Source organism: Ascaphus truei (assembly GCF_040206685.1).
Source record: "Ascaphus truei isolate aAscTru1 chromosome 12 unlocalized genomic scaffold, aAscTru1.hap1 SUPER_12_unloc_1, whole genome shotgun sequence".
NCBI classification, from domain to species: domain Eukaryota; kingdom Metazoa; phylum Chordata; class Amphibia; order Anura; family Ascaphidae; genus Ascaphus; species Ascaphus truei.
The window spans coordinates 830,891-854,182 of NW_027453837.1; the positions used below are offsets into that span (position 1 = coordinate 830,891).

The window sequence follows — 23,292 nt, forward strand, 5'->3', positions numbered from 1 at the left end:
CCGTCTTGCTGGGACCCGACCTCCCTGGGACTTGTGTGCGATCCCTCTTTCTCAGGGATCGTAAGTGGAAACGCATGCACGCCAATACGGGGGATCCCGCCGGCGTGTTTTTCATAATCAGCTACTATATGTAACTCCGTTAAACTCTTCAACGATGGAAACTGGAACAGAAACTGCATATCAATAAACACCTCCCAAACATAAAGAAAAACTTTGCCCTGTGTCTAACCTTCTGTCTCCCTCCCTGAACCACGTCACCTATTTGTAGCCCATCTACTTAGCTCCTTGGAGAATGTTAACCCACCCCCCCCTCTTCTCCTCCTCCTCCATCCCCTCTCCTCTTCCCCCTCCACCCCCCTGTCCTCTTCCCCCTCCACCCCCCTCTCCTCCTACCTCCTCCACCCCCCTTTCCCTTAGATCCTTTTTATTTAGTGTGTACATATGCATCCCCACTCCTCCTTCCTCCCCTACTCCCCTCTCTTCATCCCCCTCCCCTTCTCCTCCCCCCTCTCCTTCTCCCCCCCCTCTCCTTCTCCCCCCCTGTCCTTCTCCCCCCCCTCTCCTTCTCCCCCCCCTCTCCTCCTCCCCCCCCTCTCCTCCCGCCCCCTCTCCTCCTTCCCCCCCTCTCCTCCTCTTCCTACCCCCCTCGCCCCCTTTCCTCCTCCTCCCACCCCCCTCCCTTTCCCTTAGATCCTTTTTATTGTGTGTATTTATGTATATGGGGGACCACAGTTCTGGGGCATGGGCACGAGCGGAGGCTGCTATGCACACTCCCTTGTAGCATGTCTAGAGCTTCTCCGCATCTGTGCCCCTGCCAGCTTCCTTGTTCTGTGTGGCAGCGCTCCTCGGCACCCATCTTGGTGAGGGCAGCAAGCGTCTCCGCCTCTCCCCTCTTCTGCGCAGGCGCCGGGATCCCGCGTGTGGCAGCGCTCCTCGGCGGCCATCTTGGTAAGGGCAGTAAGCGCCCTCGCTTCCTCCCTCTTCTGCGCAGGCGCCGGAGGTCCCGCGCGTGGCAGCACTCCTCGGCGGCCATCTTGGTGAGGGCAGCAGGTGCCTCCGCTTCCTCACTCTACTGCGCAGGCGCCAGGGATCCAGCTCTCGCGGGAAGATGGCACGGGGTGATGACGTCACTGGACAAGCCCGCGAAGATCAGTGAAGTTCCCGCACGCCTCGCGGAAGGAGCAAGGGAAGGAGCAAGGGAAGATGGCTGCCGGCCAAAAAACGGGAGTAGGACCTGCTGCGATGTAGGGCGCTGATTCTACTCTCTAGGGACTGGTGAGGGCTGCGGAAGGGGTCACAAGCGGTCCCGAGGGCATGAGGGGCAGTATTGGGGTTGGTCCAAATAGTAGATTCCGGTGGTTGTGGCTAGTGGATGGTCTTTCATGCAGGGCTCAGTGCATCAGTCCTGGGTTAGCTCATGGCTGCGCGGGGGCGCCATATTTAGCCGCCGCATGGCGAGGGGGGCTCTGTGTTGAACCCAGGACCCTCCTAAGGAATCCCTCAGTGTCCTCCACATTTTTGAGGATATGTGCCACTCCGTTTTTAAAGACCATGAGGGCACATGGGAACAGCCAGCGATATCTAATCTCTTTATCTCGTAGCGTTCTGGTAACTGGGGCCATTGCTCTCCTTTTTGCTAGCGTGGCAGGTGACAGATCCTGATACACTTGGAATTTTATTTTCTCAAACTCCACTACCTTCAGTTCCCTTGCTATCCGGCATGTTTCTTCTTTGGTGCGGTAACAGTGGAATCTAATTACTACATCCCTCGGGGGGTCTCCTTGCTGAGGTCTTCCCCTCAGCGCCCGGTGGCATCTGTCCAGAACCAGGTCTCTGGCAGCCATGTCTGGGAATATATGTTCCAGCCACCTCGAGGTGAATTCCTCTGGGTCAGTTATAGCTTCTGGGACCCCTCTCAGCCGTATGTTACAGCGTCGGTCGTGGTTCTCTGCGTCCTAAATTTTATCCTCTAGGGAAGTGACCTGTGCTTTTAAGGCGGATATTTGAGTCTGTGTTAGTGCTGTGGATGTAGCTGTCTCATCTGCCCTGGATTCCAAAGCGGCCGTACGCTCCCCTATTGCGTCCATATCCTTCCGAAGTGCCCAAAGTTCAGACTTAAAGAATTGTTGCATATTACTGCAAAACTCCTTCATGTCTTTACGTCTCATTATATCCATATCGTCTGGTTCCTCAGGTGAGGGGTCCAATTCTGGGTCTGCTGAAGCTGTCTGCAGTGGAGACTCAGGTATGTCAGCCCTGGCATCCTCTTTGATCTTAAAATAAGTAGACACCGGCTGTGTTTTTTTTCTTAAAGTCTTAGTTGATGCCATGTCTGTATATTTAGACACGTTCTGCAGATACTGGATTATGCAGATGCTGTGTTTTTGCTGGAGTTAGATCGATTTGAAACGCCGGAGGGGATGGAGCTCACACTCTAAGCTGCCATTCACCTCCTTGTCGTGCACGCCTCTCCATCATCAGATTTCGGGCGAGTGGATCTTGTATGTGGTAGAAACCAAGAGTGCTGAAAGAAGTTTTGCATGTACGACCACCTTTTCTTTCAGTTTTACTTGCTTTATGCTTTATGCTTTATCAGAGTGGGCAATCATAAATGACAACATAGAAGAGGAATAAAGAATCTTCTTTTTTTGCCAATTACATAGCAAGCTAAAGGAAAACATGCTAAAACCACATTGAAGATTTGAGTAACACAGTTAAATTAAATATGAAGGAACAAAGCTTGATGTTAATATTAAAGAGATTTTAAATGCCTTAAGCATAGAATAAAATATTCCAAAACATTTGAACTTTGCAACTCACTCAAAAAATCATGTCTTTTGATCAATTTTAAACAGAGGGTTCTCACTTGAGAAAGACCACTTTTTGATGGTTGAAACGTTGTGCATTTGATATAATAAATTCTTTAAATCCGTAGAGCCCTGAATCCTCCGTTTCTTTTGCTGACTTTGGAGTCTGTCATTCACAGGGACTCCCCTGGATCAGGAGCAACAGTAACAGCAAGTATCAGTTAGAGTTTTCAGTTTTTGGTGTGCAGCATTTATCTTGTTTTTTTCTGCTTTTGATCAATTTTGACATACAAAGGGTGGAGGGATACCAACATTGATCTCTTGGGTATCTAGAGGGAACTATCAATATGCAGACTATGGCAAAAGTATCAACAAAATAAACATGTCCAAGAATTAGGTATTCAATATTGTTAATCTGCAAGACAAAAACATACAGAACCCCTATAAGATCATATTGAACCTCAACAAAAAATAAATCTGATTTTAATATAACATGTTCTGTCTCTGAATTTAATATCAAAGTACAAAGTACATTTGTTCTTAATGAGAATCATTCTGTTTCACAAAAGATTCCATAAAGTTTACATTTGATTAATTTCTTAATTGTCTGTAAACTTCAGGAAGTTACAGTACAATTATTACAGTACATTAATGACCATTTTTCAGTAAAATTCATGCTAAGTTGGTTATTTCTTCAACAGGTTTAGAAAGCCCTGCTTAGCTTTTGTGAATGATAACAATAAAACATTACAAATGCTTTTTCATAACAAAAAGCTATTTGTGCTGAAGTGTGATAAGCAGTTGAACTATAACATTGATTATTCCCATTATATTTAAACAATATAGTTTTGGTAGACTGTAAAGAATGTACACATCTCAATACATGCAGTACTTAGCACAGTCATTAAGAAGAATTCAAATATTATCTGTAATTATAAAGTGGAAGAATTCCCTCACTCTCACACTAAAGTGCTCATTATCCTTTGTCACCTTAAGTTATTTCTATAGGGGTAAGCCGTTTCTCCTCTATTTTATGTTGTGCAAAGTATTGCACACAAATGACCTCTTAGCACTATGTTGCAGCATAGAGATACTTATCAATAAAAGACAATGCATTTATTGAAATGGAGTTCTTTATTAAATGTTTTACAGCCAGCAGCACCCTAAAATATATAACTTGGAAAATGTTTGAAGAATTCAGAGTGTTTTCTTCTTTAGTGTTCCTCATATTCCAGTAAGTAAAGATTGCTTTGCCAAGCAGATACAAACAAAATGCAAAGTGCAGTGAAGTTTTTAATAACACGTTACCACTGAAAAAGTCAATGTAGTCAGCAGGATTTGAACCTGCGCGGGGAAACCCCAATGGATTTCAAGTCCATCACCTTAACCTCTCGGCCATGACTACATAGCTGGTATTACTGAATACAGTCACACAGATGGCTCTTCAGCGGATATGGGTAACACTCACTAATGAATGATGACCAATATGAACTAAATAACCATGAGAACATTTTCATAAAGAGAAATACATGACTTGTTTGTACACATTGTTTAAACAACATTATGTTTGCAAAATGTTGCTTCTATTGGGTTTTTGAACAATGACGAAAAATACTTTTTGTTAACCACATTCAATGTATAGTATGAAACAGATCTGAGGCAGAAAACAAGAAAAGGGGTTAAAAGGAGTAATGGGAAAATGATCTAACTTGGATGTCAGAGATTAAAAGAGCAGAGGTGGAGGGCAATTGGGGCAAGAGAAGATGGATCATTACAGGAACATGCTCCAGTGGCGTAATCGGTTAGCGCACGGTACTTATATGTCAGTATATGCTAAGCTATGCCGAGGTTGTGAGTTCAATCCTCACCTGAAGCAAACCCTTTTTTTGTTTCATCAACCAATAGCATTGTTTGAATGTATACAATGTTAAATAAAAGGCCTATGGATGTAAATTGCAAAATGTAATCTTTTACATTAAAAACAACATATCCACATTTTGCTATTTGGCTTATATTGGAGCGCATGTAAAGCAGTCAAATTCAATAGGTGTCTCAATGTGGGCAAGAAGATATTGGTAATTGATGATGTATGATTTAAAAAAATAAAAAAATGAGAGCTGTCCAAGCACATTCTTCCTTTTTTCAAATCAAAATACACCAGTGGAGACAATGCTACTCATTATTTGGGTCTAGAGGATACATATATTTCCAGATTTATATATCCTAAAAAGGCAATCTTTAATGAGCATCCTGTCTATCTGTACTAAGTAAGGGTCAGCCTATCCCCCCTTCTTAACCCAATTATTCACCTCTCACATTCGTATCTTGTTCATCATATGTAAACCACTTCTCACCTCTCTCATAATCTTTTGTTATTACATTTCCTCCACCTACCCCCTGAGAATGATTAATAAACAAATCTAAACTCAATACAAAACCCCATTAAGAGTTAAAATTCACCCTAGCAAAGTCACATTCCACCTTTCAATCAAGCCTGAAATATTTTTTCAAACACAATTTGCACCTGAATGGCGGTGGTGGAACAAAAGCTTTCTACGTTATGTTTTTAAATCCAAACAAGTATAAATCCCTCTTAAGAGTTAATCCTCACTGTAGCACAACCCCATGCTATTTCACCAGAGTTTTCAATTGAATAAATTCTCTTATTGCTATAGGCGAGTGGATCTTGTATGTGGTAGAAACCAAGAGTGCTAAAAGAAATTTTGCATGTACGACCACCTTTTCTTTCAATTTTACTTGCTTTATGCTTTATGCTTTATCAGAGTGGGCAATCATAAATGACAACATAGAAGAGGAATAAAGAATCTTCTTTTTTTGCCAATTACATAGCAAGCTAAAGGAAAACATGCTAAAACCACATTGAAGATTTGAGTAACACAGTTAAAGTAAATATGAAGGAACAAGGCTTGATGTTAATATTAAAGATATTTTAAATGCCTTAAGCATAGAATAAAATATTCCAACACATTTGAACTTTGCAACTCACTCAAAAAATCATGTCTTTTGATCAATTTTAAACAGAGGGTTCTCACTTGAGAAAGACCACTTTTTGATGGTTGAAACGTTGTGCATTTGATATAATAAAAAATTTTAATCCGTAGAGCCCTGAATCCTCCGTTTGTTTTGCTGACTTTGGAGTCTGTCATTCACAGGGACTCCCCTGGATCAGGAGCAACAGTAACAGCAAGTATCAGTTAGAGTTTTCAGTTTTTGCTGTGCAGCATTTATCTTGTTTTTTTCTGCTTTTGATCAATATTGACATACAAAGGGTGGAGGGATACCAACATTGATCTCTTGGGTATCTAGAGGGAACTATCAATATGCAGACTATGGCAAAAGTATCAACAAAATAAACATGTCCAAGAATTAGGTATTCAATATTGTTAATCTGCAAGACAAAAACATACAGAACCCCTATAAGATCATATTGAACCCCCCCAAATAATAAATCTGATTTTAATATAACATGTTCTGTCTCTGAATTTAATATCAAAGTACAAAGTACATTTGTTCTTAATGAAAATCATTCTGTTTCACAAAAGATTCCATAAAGTTTACATTTGATTAATTTCTTAATTTTCTGTAAACTTCAGGAAGTTACAGTACAATTATTACAGTACATTAATGACCATTTTTCAGTAAAATTCATGCTAAGTTGGTTATTTCTTCAACAGGTTTAGAAAGCCCTGCTTAGCTTTTGTGAATGATAACAATAAAACATTACAAATGCTTTTTCATAACAAAAAGCTATTTGTGCTGAAGTGTAATAAGCAGTTGAACTATAACATTGATTATTCCCATTATATTTAAACAATATAGTTTTGGCAGACTGTAAAGAATGTACACATCTCAATACATGCAGTACTTAGCACAGTCCTTAAGAAGAATTCAAATATTATCTGTAATTATAAAGTGGAAGAATTCCCTCACTCTCACACTAAAGTGCTCATTATCCTTTGTCACCTTAAGTTATTTCTGTAGGGGTAAGCCGTTTCTCCTCTATTTTATGTTGTGCAAAGTATTGCACACAAATGACCTCTTAGCACTATGTTGCAACATAGAGATACTTATCAATAGAAGACAATGCATTTATTGAAATGGAGTTCTTTATTAAATGTTTTACAGCCAGCAGCACCCTAAAATGTATAACTTGGAAAATGTTTGAAGAATTCAGAGTGTTTTCTTCTTTAGTGTGCCACATATTCCAGTAAGTAAAGATTGCTTTGCCAATCAGATACAAACAAAATGCAAAGCGCAGTGAAGTTTTTAATAACACGTTACCACTGAAAAAGTCAACGTAGTCAGCAGGATTTGAACCTGCGCGGGGAAACCCCAATGGATTTCAAGTCCATCGCCTTAACCACTCGGCCATGACAACATAGCTGGTAGTACTGAATACAGTCACACAGATAGCTCTTGAGCGGATATGGGTAACACTCACTAATGAATGATGACCAATATGAACTAAATAACCATGAGAACATTTTCATAAAGAGAAATACATGACTTGTTTGTACACATTGTTTAAACAACATTATCTTTGTAAAATGTTGCTTCTATTGGGTTTTTGAACAATGACGAGAAATACTTTTTGTTAACCACATTCAATGTACAGAATGAAACAGATCTGAGGCAGAAAAAAAAGAAAAGGGATTAAAAGGAGTAATGGGAAAATGATCTAACTTGGATGTCAGAGATTAAAAGAGCAGAGGTGGAGGGCAATTGGGGCAAGAGAAGATGGATCATTACAGGAACATGCTCCAGTGGCGTAATCGGTTAGCGCACGGTACTTATATGTCAGTATATGCTAAGCTATGCCGAAGTTGTGAGTTCAAGCCTCACCTGAAGCAAACCCTTTTTTTGTTTCATCAACCAATAGCATTGTTTGAATGTATACAATGTTAAATAAAAGGCCTATGGATGTAAATTGTAAAATGTAATCTTTTACATTAAAAACAACATTTCCGCATTTTGCTATTTGGCTTACATTGGAGCGCATGTAAAGCAGTCAAATTCAATAGGTGTCTCAATGTGGGTAAGAAGATATTGGTAATTGATGATGTATGATTTAAAAAAATAAAAAAATGAGAGCTGTCCAAGCACATTCTTCCTTTTTTCAAATCAAAATACACCAGTGGAGCCAATGTTACTCATTATTTGGGTCTAGAGGATACATATATTTCCAGATGTATATATCCTAAAAAGGCAATCTTTAATGAGCATCCTGTCTATCTGTACTAAGTAAGGGTCAGCCTATCCCCCCTTCTTAACCCAATTATTCACCTCTCACATTCGTATCTTGTTCATCATATGTAAACCACTTCTCACCTCTCTCATAATCTGTTGTTATTACATTTCCTCCTCCTACCCCCTGAGAATGATTAATAAACAAATCTAAACTCAATACAAAACCCCATTAAGAGTTAAAATTCACCCTAGCAAAGTCACATTCTACCTTTCAATCAAGCCTGAAATATTTTTTCAAACACAATTTGCACCTGAATGGCGGTGGTGGAACAAAAGCTTTCTACGTTTTGTTTTTAAATCCAAACAAGTATAAATCCCTCTTAAGAGTTAATCCTCACTGTAGCACAACCCCATGCTATTTCACCAGAGTCTTCAATTGAATAAATTCTCTTATTGCTATAGGCGAGTGGATCTTGTATGTGGTAGAAACCAAGAGTGCTGAAAGAAGTTTTGCATGTACGACCACCTTTTCTTTCAGTTTTACTTGCTTTATGCTTTATGCTTTATTAGAGTGGGCAATCATAAATGACAACATAGAAGAGGAATAAAGAATCTTCTTTTTTTGCCAATTACATAGCAAGCTAAAGGAAAACATGCTAAAACCACATTGAAGATTTGAGTAACACAGTTAAATTAAATATGAAGGAACAAAGCTTGATGTTAATATTAAAGAGATTTTAAATGCCTTAAGCATAGAATAAAATATTCCAAAACATTTGAACTTTGCAACTCACTCAAAAAATCATGTCTTTTGATCAATTTTAAACAGAGGGTTCAGGGCTCTACGGATTTAAAGAACTTATTATATCAAATACACAACGTTTCAACCATCAAAAAATGGTCTCTCTCAAGTGAGAATGACCACTTTTTGATGGTTGAAACGTTGTGTATTTGATTTAATAAATTCTTTAAATCCGTAGAGCCCTGAAACCTCTGTTTTTATTTGCTGACTTTGGAGTCTGTCATTCACAGGGACTCCCCTGGATCAAGAGCACCAGTAACAACAAGTATCAGTTACAGTTTTCAGTTTTTGGTGTGCAGCATTTACAGTATCTTGTTTTTTTCTGCTTTTGATCAATTTTGACATACAAAGGTTGGAGGGATACCAACATTGATCTCTTGGGTATCTAGAAGGAACTATCAATATGCAGACTATGGCAAAAGTATCAACAAAATAAACATGTCCAAGAATTAGGTATTCAATATTGTTAATCTGCAAGACAAAAACATACAGAACCCCTATAAGATCATATTGAACCCCCCAAAAAATTAAATCTGATTTTAATATAAAATGTTCTGTCTCTGAATTTAATATCATAGTACAAAGTACATTTGTTCTTAATGAGAATCATTCTGTTTCACAAAAGATTCCATAAAGTTTACATTTGATTAATTTCTTAATTTTATGTAAACTTCAGGAAGTTACAGTACAATTATTACAGTACATTAATGACCATTTTTCAGTAAAATTCAAGCTAAGTTGTTTATTTCTTCAACAGGTTTAGAAAGCCCTGCTTATCTTTTGTGAATGATAACAATAAAACATTACAAATGCTTTTTCATAACAAAAAGCTATTTGTGCTGAAGTGTGATAAGCAGTTGAACTATAACATTGATTATTCCCATTATATTTAAACAATATAGTTTTGGCAGACTGTAAAGAATGTACACATCTCAATACATGCAGTACTTAGCACAGTCCTTAAGAAGAATTCAAATATTATCTGTAATTATAAAGTGGAAGAATTCCCTTACTCTCACACTAAAGTGCTCATTATCCTTTGTCACCTTAAGTTATTTCTGTAGGGGTAAGCCGTTTCTCTTCTATTTTATGTTGTGCAAAGTATTGCACACAAATGACCTCTTAGCACTATGTTGCAGCATAGAGATACTTATCAATAGAAGACAATGCATTTATTGAAATTGAGTTCTTTATTAAATGTTTTACAGCCAGCAGCACCCTAAAATGTATAACTTGGAAAATGTTTGAAGAATTCAGAGTGTTTTCTTCTTTAGTGTGCCACATATTCCAGTAAGTAAAGATTGCTTTGCCAAGCAGATACAAACAAAATGAAAAGTGCAGTGAAGTTTTTAATAACACGTTACCACTGAAAAAGTCAACTTAGTCAGCAGGATTTGAACCTGCGCGGGGAAACCCCAATGGATTTCAAGTCCATCGCCTTAACCACTCGGCCATGACTACATAGCTGGTAGTACCGAATACAGTCACACAGATAGCTCTTGAGCGGATATGGGTAACACTCACTAATGAATGATGACCAATATGAACTAAATAACCATGAGAACATTTTCATAAAGAGAAATACATGACTTGTTTGTACACATTGTTTAAACAACATTATGTTTGCAAAATGTTGCTTCTATTGGGTTTTTGAACAATGACGAAAAATACTTTTTGTTAACCACATTCAATGTATAGTATGAAACAGATCTGAGGCAGAAAACAAGAAAAGGGGTTAAAAGGAGTAATGGGACAATGATCTAACTTGGATGTCAGAGATTAAAAGAGCAGAGTTGGAGGGTAATTGGGGCAAGAAGAACATGGATCATTACAGGAACATGCTCCAGTGGCGTAATCGGTTAGCGCACGGTACTTATATGTCAGTATATGCTAAGCTATACCGAGGTTGTGAGTTCAAGCCTCACCTGAAGCAAACCCTTTTTTTGTTTCATCAACCAATAGCATTGTTTGAATGTATACAATGTTAAATAAAAGGCCTATGGATGTAAATTGCAAAATGTAATCTTTTACATTAAAAACAACATATCCACATTTTGCTATTTGGCTTATATTGGAGCGCATGTAAAGCAGTCAAATTCAATAGGTGTCTCAATGTGGGCAAGAAGATATTGGTAATTGATGATGTATGATTTAAAAAAATAAAAAAATGAGAGCTGTCCAAGCACATTCTTCCTTTTTTCAAATCAAAATACACCAGTGGAGACAATGCTACTCATTATTTGGGTCTAGAGGATACATATATTTCCAGATTTATATATCCTAAAAAGGCAATCTTTAATGAGCATCCTGTCTATCTGTACTAAGTAAGGGTCAGCCTATCCCCCCTTCTTAACCCAATTATTCACCTCTCACATTCGTATCTTGTTCATCATATGTAAACCACTTCTCACCTCTCTCATAATCTTTTGTTATTACATTTCCTCCACCTACCCCCTGAGAATGATTAATAAACAAATCTAAACTCAATACAAAACCCCATTAAGAGTTAAAATTCACCCTAGCAAAGTCACATTCCACCTTTCAATCAAGCCTGAAATATTTTTTCAAACACAATTTGCACCTGAATGGCGGTGGTGGAACAAAAGCTTTCTACGTTATGTTTTTAAATCCAAACAAGTATAAATCCCTCTTAAGAGTTAATCCTCACTGTAGCACAACCCCATGCTATTTCACCAGAGTTTTCAATTGAATAAATTCTCTTATTGCTATAGGCGAGTGGATCTTGTATGTGGTAGAAACCAAGAGTGCTAAAAGAAATTTTGCATGTACGACCACCTTTTCTTTCAGTTTTACTTGCTTTATGCTTTATGCTTTATCAGAGTGGGCAATCATAAATGACAACATAGAAGAGGAATAAAGAATCTTCTTTTTTTGCCAATTACATAGCAAGCTAAAGGAAAACATGCTAAAACCACATTGAAGATTTGAGTAACACAGTTAAAGTAAATATGAAGGAACAAGGCTTGATGTTAATATTAAAGATATTTTAAATGCCTTAAGCATAGAATAAAATATTCCAACACATTTGAACTTTGCAACTCACTCAAAAAATCATGTCTTTTGATCAATTTTAAACAGAGGGTTCTCACTTGAGAAAGACCACTTTTTGATGGTTGAAACGTTGTGCATTTGATATAATAAAAAAATTTAATCCGTAGAGCCCTGAATCCTCCGTTTCTTTTGCTGACTTTGGAGTCTGTCATTCACAGGGACTCCCCTGGATCAGGAGCACCAGTAACAGCAAGTATCAGTTAGAGTTTTCAGTTTTTGCTGTGCAGCATTTATCTTGTTTTTTTCTGCTTTTGATCAATATTGACATACAAAGGGTGGAGGTATACCAACATTGATCTCTTGGGTATCTAGAGGGAACTATCAATATGCAGACTATGGCAAAAGTATCAACAAAATAAACATGTCCAAGAATTAGGTATTCAATATTGTTAATCTGCAAGACAAAAACATACAGAACCCCTATAAGATCATATTGAACCCCCCCAAATAATAAATCTGATTTTAATATAACATGTTCTGTCTCTGAATTTAATATCAAAGTACAAAGTACATTTGTTCTTAATGAAAATCATTCTGTTTCACAAAAGATTCCATAAAGTTTACATTTGATTAATTTCTTAATTTTCTGTAAACTTCAGGAAGTTACAGTACAATTATTACAGTACATTAATGACCATTTTTCAGTAAAATTCATGCTAAGTTGGTTATTTCTTCAACAGGTTTAGAAAGCCCTGCTTAGCTTTTGTGAATGATAACAATAAAACATTACAAATGCTTTTTCATAACAAAAAGCTATTTGTGCTGAAGTGTAATAAGCAGTTGAACTATAACATTGATTATTCCCATTATATTTAAACAATATAGTTTTGGCAGACTGTAAAGAATGTACACATCTCAATACATGCAGTACTTAGCACAGTCCTTAAGAAGAATTCAAATATTATCTGTAATTATAAAGTGGAAGAATTCCCTCACTCTCACACTAAAGTGCTCATTATCCTTTGTCACCTTAAGTTATTTCTGTAGGGGTAAGCCGTTTCTCCTCTATTTTATGTTGTGCAAAGTATTGCACACAAATGACCTCTTAGCACTATGTTGCAACATAGAGATACTTATCAATAGAAGACAATGCATTTATTGAAATGGAGTTCTTTATTAAATGTTTTACAGCCAGCAGCACCCTAAAATGTATAACTTGGAAAATGTTTGAAGAATTCAGAGTGTTTTCTTCTTTAGTGTGCCACATATTCCAGTAAGTAAAGATTGCTTTGCCAATCAGATACAAACAAAATGCAAAGTGCAGTGAAGTTTTTAATAACACGTTACCACTGAAAAAGTCAACGTAGTCAGCAGGATTTGAACCTGCGCGGGGAAACCCCAATGGATTTCAAGTCCATCGCCTTAACCACTCGGCCATGACTACATAGCTGGTAGTACTGAATACAGTCACACAGATAGCTCTTGAGCGGATATGGGTAACACTCACTAATGAATGATGACCAATATGAACTAAATAACCATGAGAACATTTTCATAAAGAGAAATACATGACTTGTTTGTACACATTGTTTAAACAACATTATCTTTGTAAAATGTTGCTTCTATTGGGTTTTTGAACAATGACGAGAAATACTTTTTGTTAACCACATTCAATGTACAGAATGAAACAGATCTGAGGCAGAAAAAAAAGAAAAGGGATTAAAAGGAGTAATGGGAAAATGATCTAACTTGGATGTCAGAGATTAAAAGAGCAGAGGTGGAGGGCAATTGGGGCAAGAGAAGATGGATCATTACAGGAACATGCTCCAGTGGCGTAATCGGTTAGCGCACGGTACTTATATGTCAGTATATGCTAAGCTATGCAGAAGTTGTGAGTTCAAGCCTAACCTGAAGCAAACCCTTTTTTTGTTTCATCAACCGATAGCATTGTTTGAATGTATACAATGTTAAATAAAAGACCTATGGATGTAAATTGTAAAATGTAATCTTTTACATTAAAAACAACATTTCCGCATTTTGCTATTTGGCTTACATTGGAGCGCATGTAAAGCAGTCAAATTCAATAGGTGTCTCAATGTGGGTAAGAAGATATTGGTAATTGATGATGTATGATTTAAAAAAATAAAAAAATGAGAGCTGTCCAAGCACATTCTTCCTTTTTTCAAATCAAAATACACCAGTGGAGCCAATGCTACTCATTATTTGTGTCTAGAGGATACATATATTTCCAGATGTATATATCCTAAAAAGGCAATCTTTAATGAGCATCCTGTCTATCTGTACTAAGTAGGGGTCAGCCTATCCCCCCTTCTTAACCCAACTATTCACCTCTCACATTTGTATCTTTCTCACCATATGTAAACCACTTCTCACCTCTCTCATAATCTGTTGTTTTACATTTCCTCCACCTACCCCCTGAGAATGATTAATAAACAAATCTAAACTCAATACAAAACCTCATTAAGAGTTAAAATTCACCCTAGCAAAGTCACATTCTACCTTTCAATCAAGCCTGAAATATTTTTTCAAACACAATTTGCACCTGAATGGCGGTGGTGGAACAAAAGCTTTCTACGTTTTGTTTTTAAATCCAAACAAGTATAAATCCCTCTTAAGAGTTAATCCTCACTGTAGCACAACCCCATGCTATTTCACCAGAGTCTTCAATTGAATAAATTCTCTTATTGCTATAGGCGAGTGGATCTTGTATGTGGTAGAAACCAAGAGTGCTGTAAGAAGTTTTGCATGTACGACCACCTTTTCTTTCAGTTTTACTTGCTTTATGCTTTATGCTTTATCAGAGTGGGCAATCATAAATGACAACATAGAAGAGGAATAAAGAATCTTCTTTTTTTTGCCAATTACATAGCAAGCTAAAGGAAAACATGCTAAAACCACATTGAAGATTTGAGTAACACAGTTAAAGTAAATATGAAGTAACAAGGCTTGATGTTAATATTAAAGCTATTTTAAATGCCTTAAGCATAGAATAAAATATTCCAACACATTTGAACTTTGCAACTCACTCAAAAAATCATGTCTTTTGATCAATTTTAAACAGAGGGTTCAGGGCTCTACGGATTTAAAGAATTTATTATATCAAATACACAACATTTCAACCATCAAAAAGTGGCCTTTCTCAAGTGAGAAAGACCACTTTTTGATGGTTGAAACGTTGTGTATTTGATTTAATAAATTCTTTAAATCCGTAGTTCCCTGAACCCTCTGTTTTTTTTGCTGACTTTGGAGTCTGTCATTCACAGGGACTCCCCTGGATCAAGAGCACCAGTAACAACAAGTATCAGTTACAGTTTTCAGTTTTTGGTGTGCAGCATTTATCTTGTTTTTTTCTGCTTTTGATCAATTTTGACATACAAAGGGTGGAGGGATACCAACATTGATCTCTTGTGTATCTAGAAGGAACTATCAATATGCAGACTATGGCAAAATTATCAACAAAATAAACATGTCCAAGATTTAGGTATTCAATATTGTTAATCTGCAAGACAAAAACATACAGAACCCCTAAAAGATCATATTGAACCCCCCAAAAAATTAAATTTGATTTTAATATAAAATGTTCTGTCTCTGAATTTAATATCAAAGTACAAAGTACATTTGTTCTTAATGCGAATCATTCTGTTTCACAAAAGATTCCATAAAGTTTACATTTGATTAATTTCTTAATTTTCTGTAAACTTCAGGAAGTTACAGTACAATTATTATAGTACATTAATGACCATTTTTCAGTAAAATTCAAGCTAAGTTGTTTATTTCTTCAACAGGTTTAGAAAGCCCTGCTTATCTTTTGTGAATGATAACAATAAAACATTACAAATGCTTTTTCATACCAAAAAGCTATTTGTGCTGAAGTGTGATAAGCAGTTGAACTATAGCATTGATTATTCCCATTATATTTAAACAATATAGTTTTGGCAGACTGTAAAGAATGTACACATATCAATACATGCAGTACTTAGCACAGTCCTTAAGAAGAATTCAAATATTATCTGTAATTATAAAGTGGAAGAATTCCCTCACTCTCACACTAAAGTGCTCATTATCCTTTGTCACCTTAAGTTATTTCTGTAGGGGTAAGCCGTTTCTCTTCTATTTTATGTTGTGCAAAGTATTGCACACAAATGACCTCTTAGCACTATGTTGCAGCATAGAGATACTTATCAATAGAAGACAATGCATTTATTGAAATGGAGTTCTTTATTAAATGTTTTACAGCCAGCAGCACCCTAAAATGTATAACTTGGAAAATGTTTGAAGAATTCAGAGTGTTTTCTTCTTTAGTGTGCCACATATTCCAGTAAGTAAAGATTGCTTTGCCAAGCAGATACAAACAAAATGCAAAGTGCAGTGAAGTTTTTAATAACACGTTACCACTGAAAAATTCAACGTAGTCAGCAGGATTTGAACCTGCGCGGGAAAACCCCAATGGATTTCTAGTCCATCGCTTTAACCACTCGGCCATGACTACATAGCTGGTAGTACTGAATACAGTCACACAGATGGCTCTTGAGCGGATATGGGGAACACTCACTAATGAATGATGACCAATATGAACTAAATAACCATGAGAACATTTTCATAAAGAGAAATACATGACTTGTTTGTACACATTGTTTAAACAACATTATCTTTGTAAAATGTTGCTTCTATTGGGTTTTTGAACAATGACGAGAAATACTTTTTGTTAACCACATTCAATGTACAGTATGAAACAGATCTGAGGCATAAAAAAAAGAAAAGGGGTTAAAAGGAGTAATGGGAAAATGATCTAACTTGGATGTCAGAGATTAAAAGAGCAGAGTTGGAGGGCAATTGGGGCAAGAAGAACATTGATCATTTCAGGAACATGCTCCAGTGGCGTAATCGGTTAGCGCACGGTACTTATATGTCAGTATATGCTAAGCTATGCTGAGGTTGTGAGTTCAAGCCTCACCTGAAGCAAACCCTTTTTTTGTTTCATCAACCAATAGCATTGTTTGAATGTATACAATGTTAAATAAAAGGCCTATGAATGTAAATTGTAAAATTTAATCTTTTACATTAAAAACAACATTTCCGGAGGCGGGGCTTGGAGCCGAAACAAGATGGCTGTGTGATGCTGTAGCTCCACAAAAGTGTGATTAAACATCTATAACCATCCTAGCTCATACTACACCAAACTAAGTGATACTGTTCAAATCTGAATAACCCAAGACGCGCTGATCATTTCAAGGACATAAATACATATATAAGACATTAATTTGGATATCTTATGAATAACCTGGGTACTGGGGCCTACTGTGCAGAACAGCAGTTGCAGCCCCAGAGCAGAGCTCCTTCAAGGACCGTGACCCGGTGTCAAACTCTCCCCTGGCTTCCCCTGCCCGCAGAGAGCAAGAGCTATAATAAGGGCAGGCTCACAAGAGGGAGAACTGGGTGAGTAACCCATAATTATCCCATAAATATTCCAGCCTGGGGCAGCACGAGGCTTAGGAGAGGCTGAATATCACCCAAAATGGCCGTCACTGCCCTGTAGCGGTGGGTGAGCGGAGCGGAGCCCCGGGCATACCTGTCCCCAGCCGGAGAGCGCCTCTATATATCCCCCTTCCTCTGCCTGCTCCCCCTTCCTCTGCCTGCTCCACTCCGCTGTGGGGGTGATTGGGGCTTCTGGGGGTGCTGGCCGAGGTGGTGCGGGGCTCTGGCGCGGCTTCTGGCAGTCTAAAATGGCCGCATAGTGAGGGAGAGGGGGCTCGGTACAAGATCTACCTTCTCCTGACCAGCGGCCGCGCGGGGTGAGCCATGGGCCATGCCGATCTCCCCCTGTTTACCTGCGCTCCCTCCGCTTACCTCCGCCTCCTGGTGCCTCCGAGGTGAAGTCTGTGCAGAGCTGCTGCAGGGGCTGGAGCAGCCGAGCTCCATGCGTTCCAGCCTGTGTGTCAGCCAAATCCAAAATGGCCGCCGCAGGGCTGATTTAAAGAATCAGTTCCCCACAAGACAGTAAATAAATAAATATACATTTAAAAAAAAAAAAAGCAGCCTAACCACACTAAGGGATTGTAGAGGCTGTAATATCACTTGCAAAAGCAGGTTTATATGACTCTACACTGTTTGCAATAACAAATTGGTTCCCTGAATTCAAGAAAGGCAGATTTGAGGAGCTGGGTGCTGCGGCTTGGGGTGAGAGAGGAGAGATCATCTTGCCTCACTAAATTGCTGTCAGAATCATACGGCCACTGTGCAGAAACGCCTCCGCTGATGTTGAGCTCCCCAATGCATGGCCACCTCAGATTAAAAAAGAAAGAAAAGGGCGCATGCGCGGCGACTAGGGTTATGGATGCCTAAGTGAGAGGCTCCGTCCCAGCCGGCACCAATATTAAATAATAAAAGCATAAAAAACCGACGATCAACAGTGAAACACCGCAGCCTAGAAATCGGAACACCCAAAGATGCCAAAGAAAGTGGCTACACGCAAAAGAACCTCCGTGGTTACCGACTATTTCCAAAAAGGAGAGCCGACGCTAGTGAGTGGAGGGGAAGACAGCGGGCAAATGGTGGGCTCAGACTCTGAAAGCGACAGGTCCACGAGCAGACCTGCAAGCAGAGCGGGGGCCACAGATCAGGACTGGGTCACGAGAACTGATATGAAGGCATTTTGCTCGGACATGAAGTCCTTCTTCCAGAAAGAATTATGGAAGCTTAGGCAGGACATAGATAGCATAGGGGAAAGAACAAACACACTTGAGAATAAAGTGGACGCACATGCTACTTACCATCAAAAAAATGACAAGTCCATGGCCCAACTACACAGACAGATTGCTGACTTGCAGGACCGACAGGAGGACGCAGAGAACCGGGACAGGCGTAACAACATAAGCCTGCGAGGAGTCCCGGAATCCGTGTCAGATCCAGAGGACTTCACCTCAAACTGGCTCCAACATATACTGCCGGATAAATGTGAGGCTGAACTGCAATTCGACAGATGTCACTGGGCCCTACGGTCTAAACCACAACAGGGTGACCCCCCAAGGGACATCATCATTAGGCTTCATTATTTCAAAATTAAAGATAAGGTGTGCCAAATTGCCCGAACTGCCAAGACCCTGGAATTTGAAGGGGTGAGACTGCAGGTCTTCCAGGATCTAGCCCCACAAACCCTGTTAAAAAGAAGAGCCCTCGGAGCTGTCACCAGAGTCCTAAGGGATCATGAAATTCGCTACCGCTGGCTTTTTTCCTTCGGCTTAATGGTAATCAAAAACGGAGTGGCCATTACCCTGAAACAGCTGGAGGGAGGAGCAGAATTCTTAAAAAAGTTGGACTTACCGGTCTCTCCCCCGAGCCCCGAACGACAGGTCCCCGCTGAAGCTCCTATTCCGGCGGCGTCCTGGCAGCGTGTGGAGCCGTCAGGGAGCAAACGCAAGGACTGAGGGCTGCCTTGTGGCTCTCTACCCCCGTGCCAGGAGTTAAAGGAGCCTTCCCCGGCCCAAAATCTAACAGAGAGAAGTACTTTGTGATCTGATCCCCTCGGGTGACGAGAAGAGAGTGATGCGGCCATGTTCTTAAAGCTAGTTAAGAAGGCTGTCACAGGGATCCTCTGGTAGGGGGATCTGGAGTCGCGGCTATCTTGCTTCTGGCATTGGGGGTCCGACCGGAGAGAGATACCTAGGGGATGACGGCGGTATTTCGACTGAAGGTTAGTCGATCGATAGACTGGCGGAGGGCACCCCCGTGTGGTGAAAAGATGACCTAAAGCAGCGAACAGATCCGGGGGACCCATCTAACAGAAGGAACCTTGGCGACGGAGGAAGCAGAAGCCGGACTGGTTCGGGAGGATGAGCAACACAGACTCCAGCAGCACGACATAAGTTGATCTCTATAGTAGGGAGGGGTGGGGAAAGGGGGGGGAAGGGAGGGGGGTAGGGGGGACCAGAGGGAAGTGCAGAAGGTGGCAAGAGGAATGAGGAGGGAGGTTGGTAAGGCATTCAGAGAGAGCAAGAAGGGGGAAGGGAGGGGGGTAGGGGGGACCAGAGGGAAGTGCAGAAGGTGGCAAGAGGAATGAGGAGGGAGGTTGGTAAGGCATTCAGAGAGAGCAAGAAGGGGTCAGAGAGGGGAAGGATGACAGGTAGAAGGGACGAAGAGTATGGAGGAAGGAGGAGAGAACAGGGAGAGGATAAGCAGGAGGGGGGTAAGAAAGAGCGGGAGAGGGAAGAGGGAGAGAACGAATAGAGAATCTAGAAAGGGGATCTGCAAAGACGAGAGAACACCCTCGTAAACAAGAGAAAGGGCCCTGCTTCTGGAAGGGAGGTAGGAGAGGGAGGGAGGATGATAATCTCAGGTGAGAGAGCTTGGATGTAGGTGAGATAGAAAGAATAGGCTGAAGGTGGTTCCCTCTCAGGGTGGAATGCCACTATCCATTGTCATATAATTAACATCTCTCTCCAACCCTTACAGTCGGGAGCTCCTGAGAGGAGGAGCGGGGAGTTCGGGGCTGTTTCGACGAGAGGGGTAGCATCAAGGTGGACATCGCCACACATGGTCGCTGCTCCGAGACCGGACACCATTTACCCGAGGACTCCAGAACAATCAGCACCCCCTTTATGGAGTCAAAGAGCCCGGTAGCAAGGGAAGGGAGGGGAGGGGGGGGGAGGGATGACGTGAATAAACGATACGCACAGGAGAGATGATGGAGGCTACAGTCCGAGACTTTTCACTACTCTGTCTCTCATAAATGTTAACCCTAGGTCACACTTAGCGTAAGGGGGAGACCCCCCCGGGTTTAGCCCACGGATGGGAGGAGAGGGGGCCACACACTGCACACTCTATTGGGACACTATGATCGCCACCAGTCGTATTGGGAGACGACACAAAGAAGGCTGGGGAAGACGAAAAGGACTTAACTAGTTCTACTGTTTCACTGTAAATAGTTTTTGTGATTTACACGTCGGTTTGCTATGACACACAATGTATGCCTAAGGGAGAGGGAGAGGAGGGGGAGAAGCATTGCTTCCTTTTTTCTCTTTCTCTCTCTATATTGTTTACATATAATGTGTAGATGGTGCCGGGTTCGGGACCACCTGGGCCGGCCACCTGCGACTCAAGCTGTGCACGAATGGGTCACTCCATCATGCACAGACAAGTCCCTCGGGCACCCGGCCACGAGATGTGGTTGGGAGTTAGGAAGCCCCCACCGGGCATTCCAGGGCGCAAGGTTCGCCTGAGGGCCAAGGGACCATTGCTGACCAAGGTCAGCTTCGGCCTCTCAATTGTTTTGTTACCCCCTACCCGTCCCCCCCCCCCCTTCCACCCCCCCCCTTCCACCCCCCCCCTTCCACCCCCTTCCCCTGTGGTGCGGGCGCAACCCCCGACTGAAGTAGATGGACCAGAGAGCTCAGAGGCTAAAGGGGCCTACAATATAGACAGCACTTACAGCGATAACAACAACCCCACTACACCATGTCGTTGACTATGATATCCCACAACACTAAAGGTTTAAATAGCCCGGGCAAACGCCGAATAGCTATAGCGGATTACAAACGCAAGCGGGCCGACGTAGTGTTTCTACAAGAGACGCACTTTAGCGGCAAAAGCGCCCCCAAATTCTGGGATAAGAGCTTCAAGCGGTTTTACCTTTCCTCTGCAAGGACGGAAAAGAAGAGAGGAGTGGCAATCTTGCTTCATAACAACGTCCCATTTATAGAAGAGGTAGTTAAGAGAGATAAAGAAGGTAGATACCTAGTCTTAGTAGGCACTATACAAACCCAGCCTATAACGCTGGCTACAATATACGCTCCATGTGAGCAAGACCCCTCATTCATTAACGGGTTCTTTGACACACTGAGATCAGTAGCCAAGGGGGATTTAATTGTGGCAGGGGATTTCAATGTAGCGATCAACCCAGGGATGGACAGGTCAGGCCCCCAGAAGGCTAACAAAAAGTCATATATAGATGCCCTCCTGAAAGGTCTTAGGGATAGCCAACTAATAGACATTTGGAGGGAGATGCACCCGTTAGAAAGAGATTACACCTTTTTCTCGCACCCCCATTTATCCTATAGCAGAATCGATTACTTCTTTGTCTCTAGCAGACTGGTCCCGAAGATCCCCCACTCAGGGATCCATGATATTTCATGGTCGGATCACGCACCTATAGAGCTACGGTGCACACAAAAATTTCTGGACAGGCCGGGAGCAAATTGGAAACTTAATGAGGCACTGTTGAAGGTCCCAGGGTCCGAACAAATAATTAGTAAAGAAATAGATCAATTTTTCCAAATTAATACGGGTAGTGTTCAATCCCACCTTGTACCGTGGGAAGCACACAAGGCAACCTTGAGGGGGACCCTAATTAAATTAGCGGCTAAAAAAAAAGAGAAAGGAATTGGAAAATCAATACCTTACAAAATAAGCTTAGAGAATTACTACTCAAACATAAACGAGACCAGAGTTCGGCCCTTCTCAAAGAAATTCAAGACACTAGAGTCGAGCTTAACTTAGTCTTGACCTCCCAGGCAGATAACACGGTGAGTTGGTCCAAAAGGCTATTCTATGATAAGTCAAACAAACCAGATACCTTACTGGCCAACAAATTGAGGAATAGACAGCCAAATTATAGTATCCGGGAGTTACGGCTAAAAACAGGAGCCAAAACAGCCAACCCAAAACTGATAGTGGAGGAATTCAGGAGTTTCTATGAGAACCTCTATAATGGTGAAAAGGTGGCACATAATGGTAAAACCAAAAGGGCCATGAAGGACTTCCTGAAGGGCGCACACCTACCAAGATTGAGTGGTTCGGAAAGGGAAGTTTTAGGAGCAGATTTTACTTTACAGGAACTTACCCAGGTTATTCAGAGCCTCAAACCCGCCAAGGCACCTGGACCTGACGGGTTCTCCAACCTTTATTATAAAAAATACATTGAGCTCCTGGGGCCTCACCTCCTCAGAATGTTCAATGCGGTGCTAGACGGGGCTGCATTCCCGGAACAGATGCTCCAAGCGTCCATCTCAGTAATCTATAAGCCTGGGAGAGACCCATTAGACTGCTCAAGTTACAGGCCCATTTCGCTCATTAACACCGATATCAAAATATATGCTAAATTGCTGGCCAACCGATTAAGTCACATCCTGCCCAGACTCATACATCCAGATCAAGTCGGGTTTATTATGGGTCGACAAGCTGCAGATAACACCCGACGGATCATTGATCTGATAGATATAGCCAATACACGTAAGATCCCAGTTATGATGTTGAGTCTGGATGCTGAAAAAGCCTTCGACAGGATTGACTGGCCATATCTGAGGGCCATGCTTGGAGAGTTTGGGATGGGAGCGCGGGTGATCAATGCTATCCTGTCACTATACCAGGGACCGGCAGCCAGGGTGATCCACCAGGGATTTCCGTCGGACCCGCTCCAAATCAGAAGCGGCACCAGACAGGGGTGCCCAT

General features: G+C 40.9%; 7 non-coding genes across 7 annotated transcripts; 2 read left to right on the plus strand and 5 right to left on the minus strand.

The window, feature by feature from the left end:
* Positions 1-4,130: 4,130 nt before the first annotated feature.
* Positions 4,131-4,212, minus strand: TRNAS-UGA (transfer RNA serine (anticodon UGA)). Its single transcript has one exon. It is a non-coding gene; the product is annotated as a tRNA-Ser (tRNA).
* Positions 4,213-4,590: 378 nt separating this feature from the next.
* Positions 4,591-4,683, plus strand: TRNAI-UAU (transfer RNA isoleucine (anticodon UAU)). Its single transcript is given in 2 exon segments — positions 4,591-4,628; positions 4,648-4,683. It is a non-coding gene; the product is annotated as a tRNA-Ile (tRNA).
* Positions 4,684-7,124: 2,441 nt separating this feature from the next.
* On the minus strand, positions 7,125-7,206 carry TRNAS-UGA (transfer RNA serine (anticodon UGA)). Its single transcript has one exon. It is a non-coding gene; the product is annotated as a tRNA-Ser (tRNA).
* Positions 7,207-10,196: 2,990 nt separating this feature from the next.
* TRNAS-UGA (transfer RNA serine (anticodon UGA)) lies at positions 10,197-10,278 on the minus strand. Its single transcript has one exon. It is a non-coding gene; the product is annotated as a tRNA-Ser (tRNA).
* Positions 10,279-10,657: 379 nt separating this feature from the next.
* On the plus strand, positions 10,658-10,750 carry TRNAI-UAU (transfer RNA isoleucine (anticodon UAU)). Its single transcript is given in 2 exon segments — positions 10,658-10,695; positions 10,715-10,750. It is a non-coding gene; the product is annotated as a tRNA-Ile (tRNA).
* A 2,441-nt stretch (positions 10,751-13,191) lies between these two features.
* On the minus strand, positions 13,192-13,273 carry TRNAS-UGA (transfer RNA serine (anticodon UGA)). Its single transcript has one exon. It is a non-coding gene; the product is annotated as a tRNA-Ser (tRNA).
* Positions 13,274-16,257: 2,984 nt separating this feature from the next.
* TRNAS-AGA (transfer RNA serine (anticodon AGA)) lies at positions 16,258-16,339 on the minus strand. The gene has a single exon. It is a non-coding gene; the product is annotated as a tRNA-Ser (tRNA).
* Between the last annotated feature and the right edge of the window lie 6,953 nt (positions 16,340-23,292).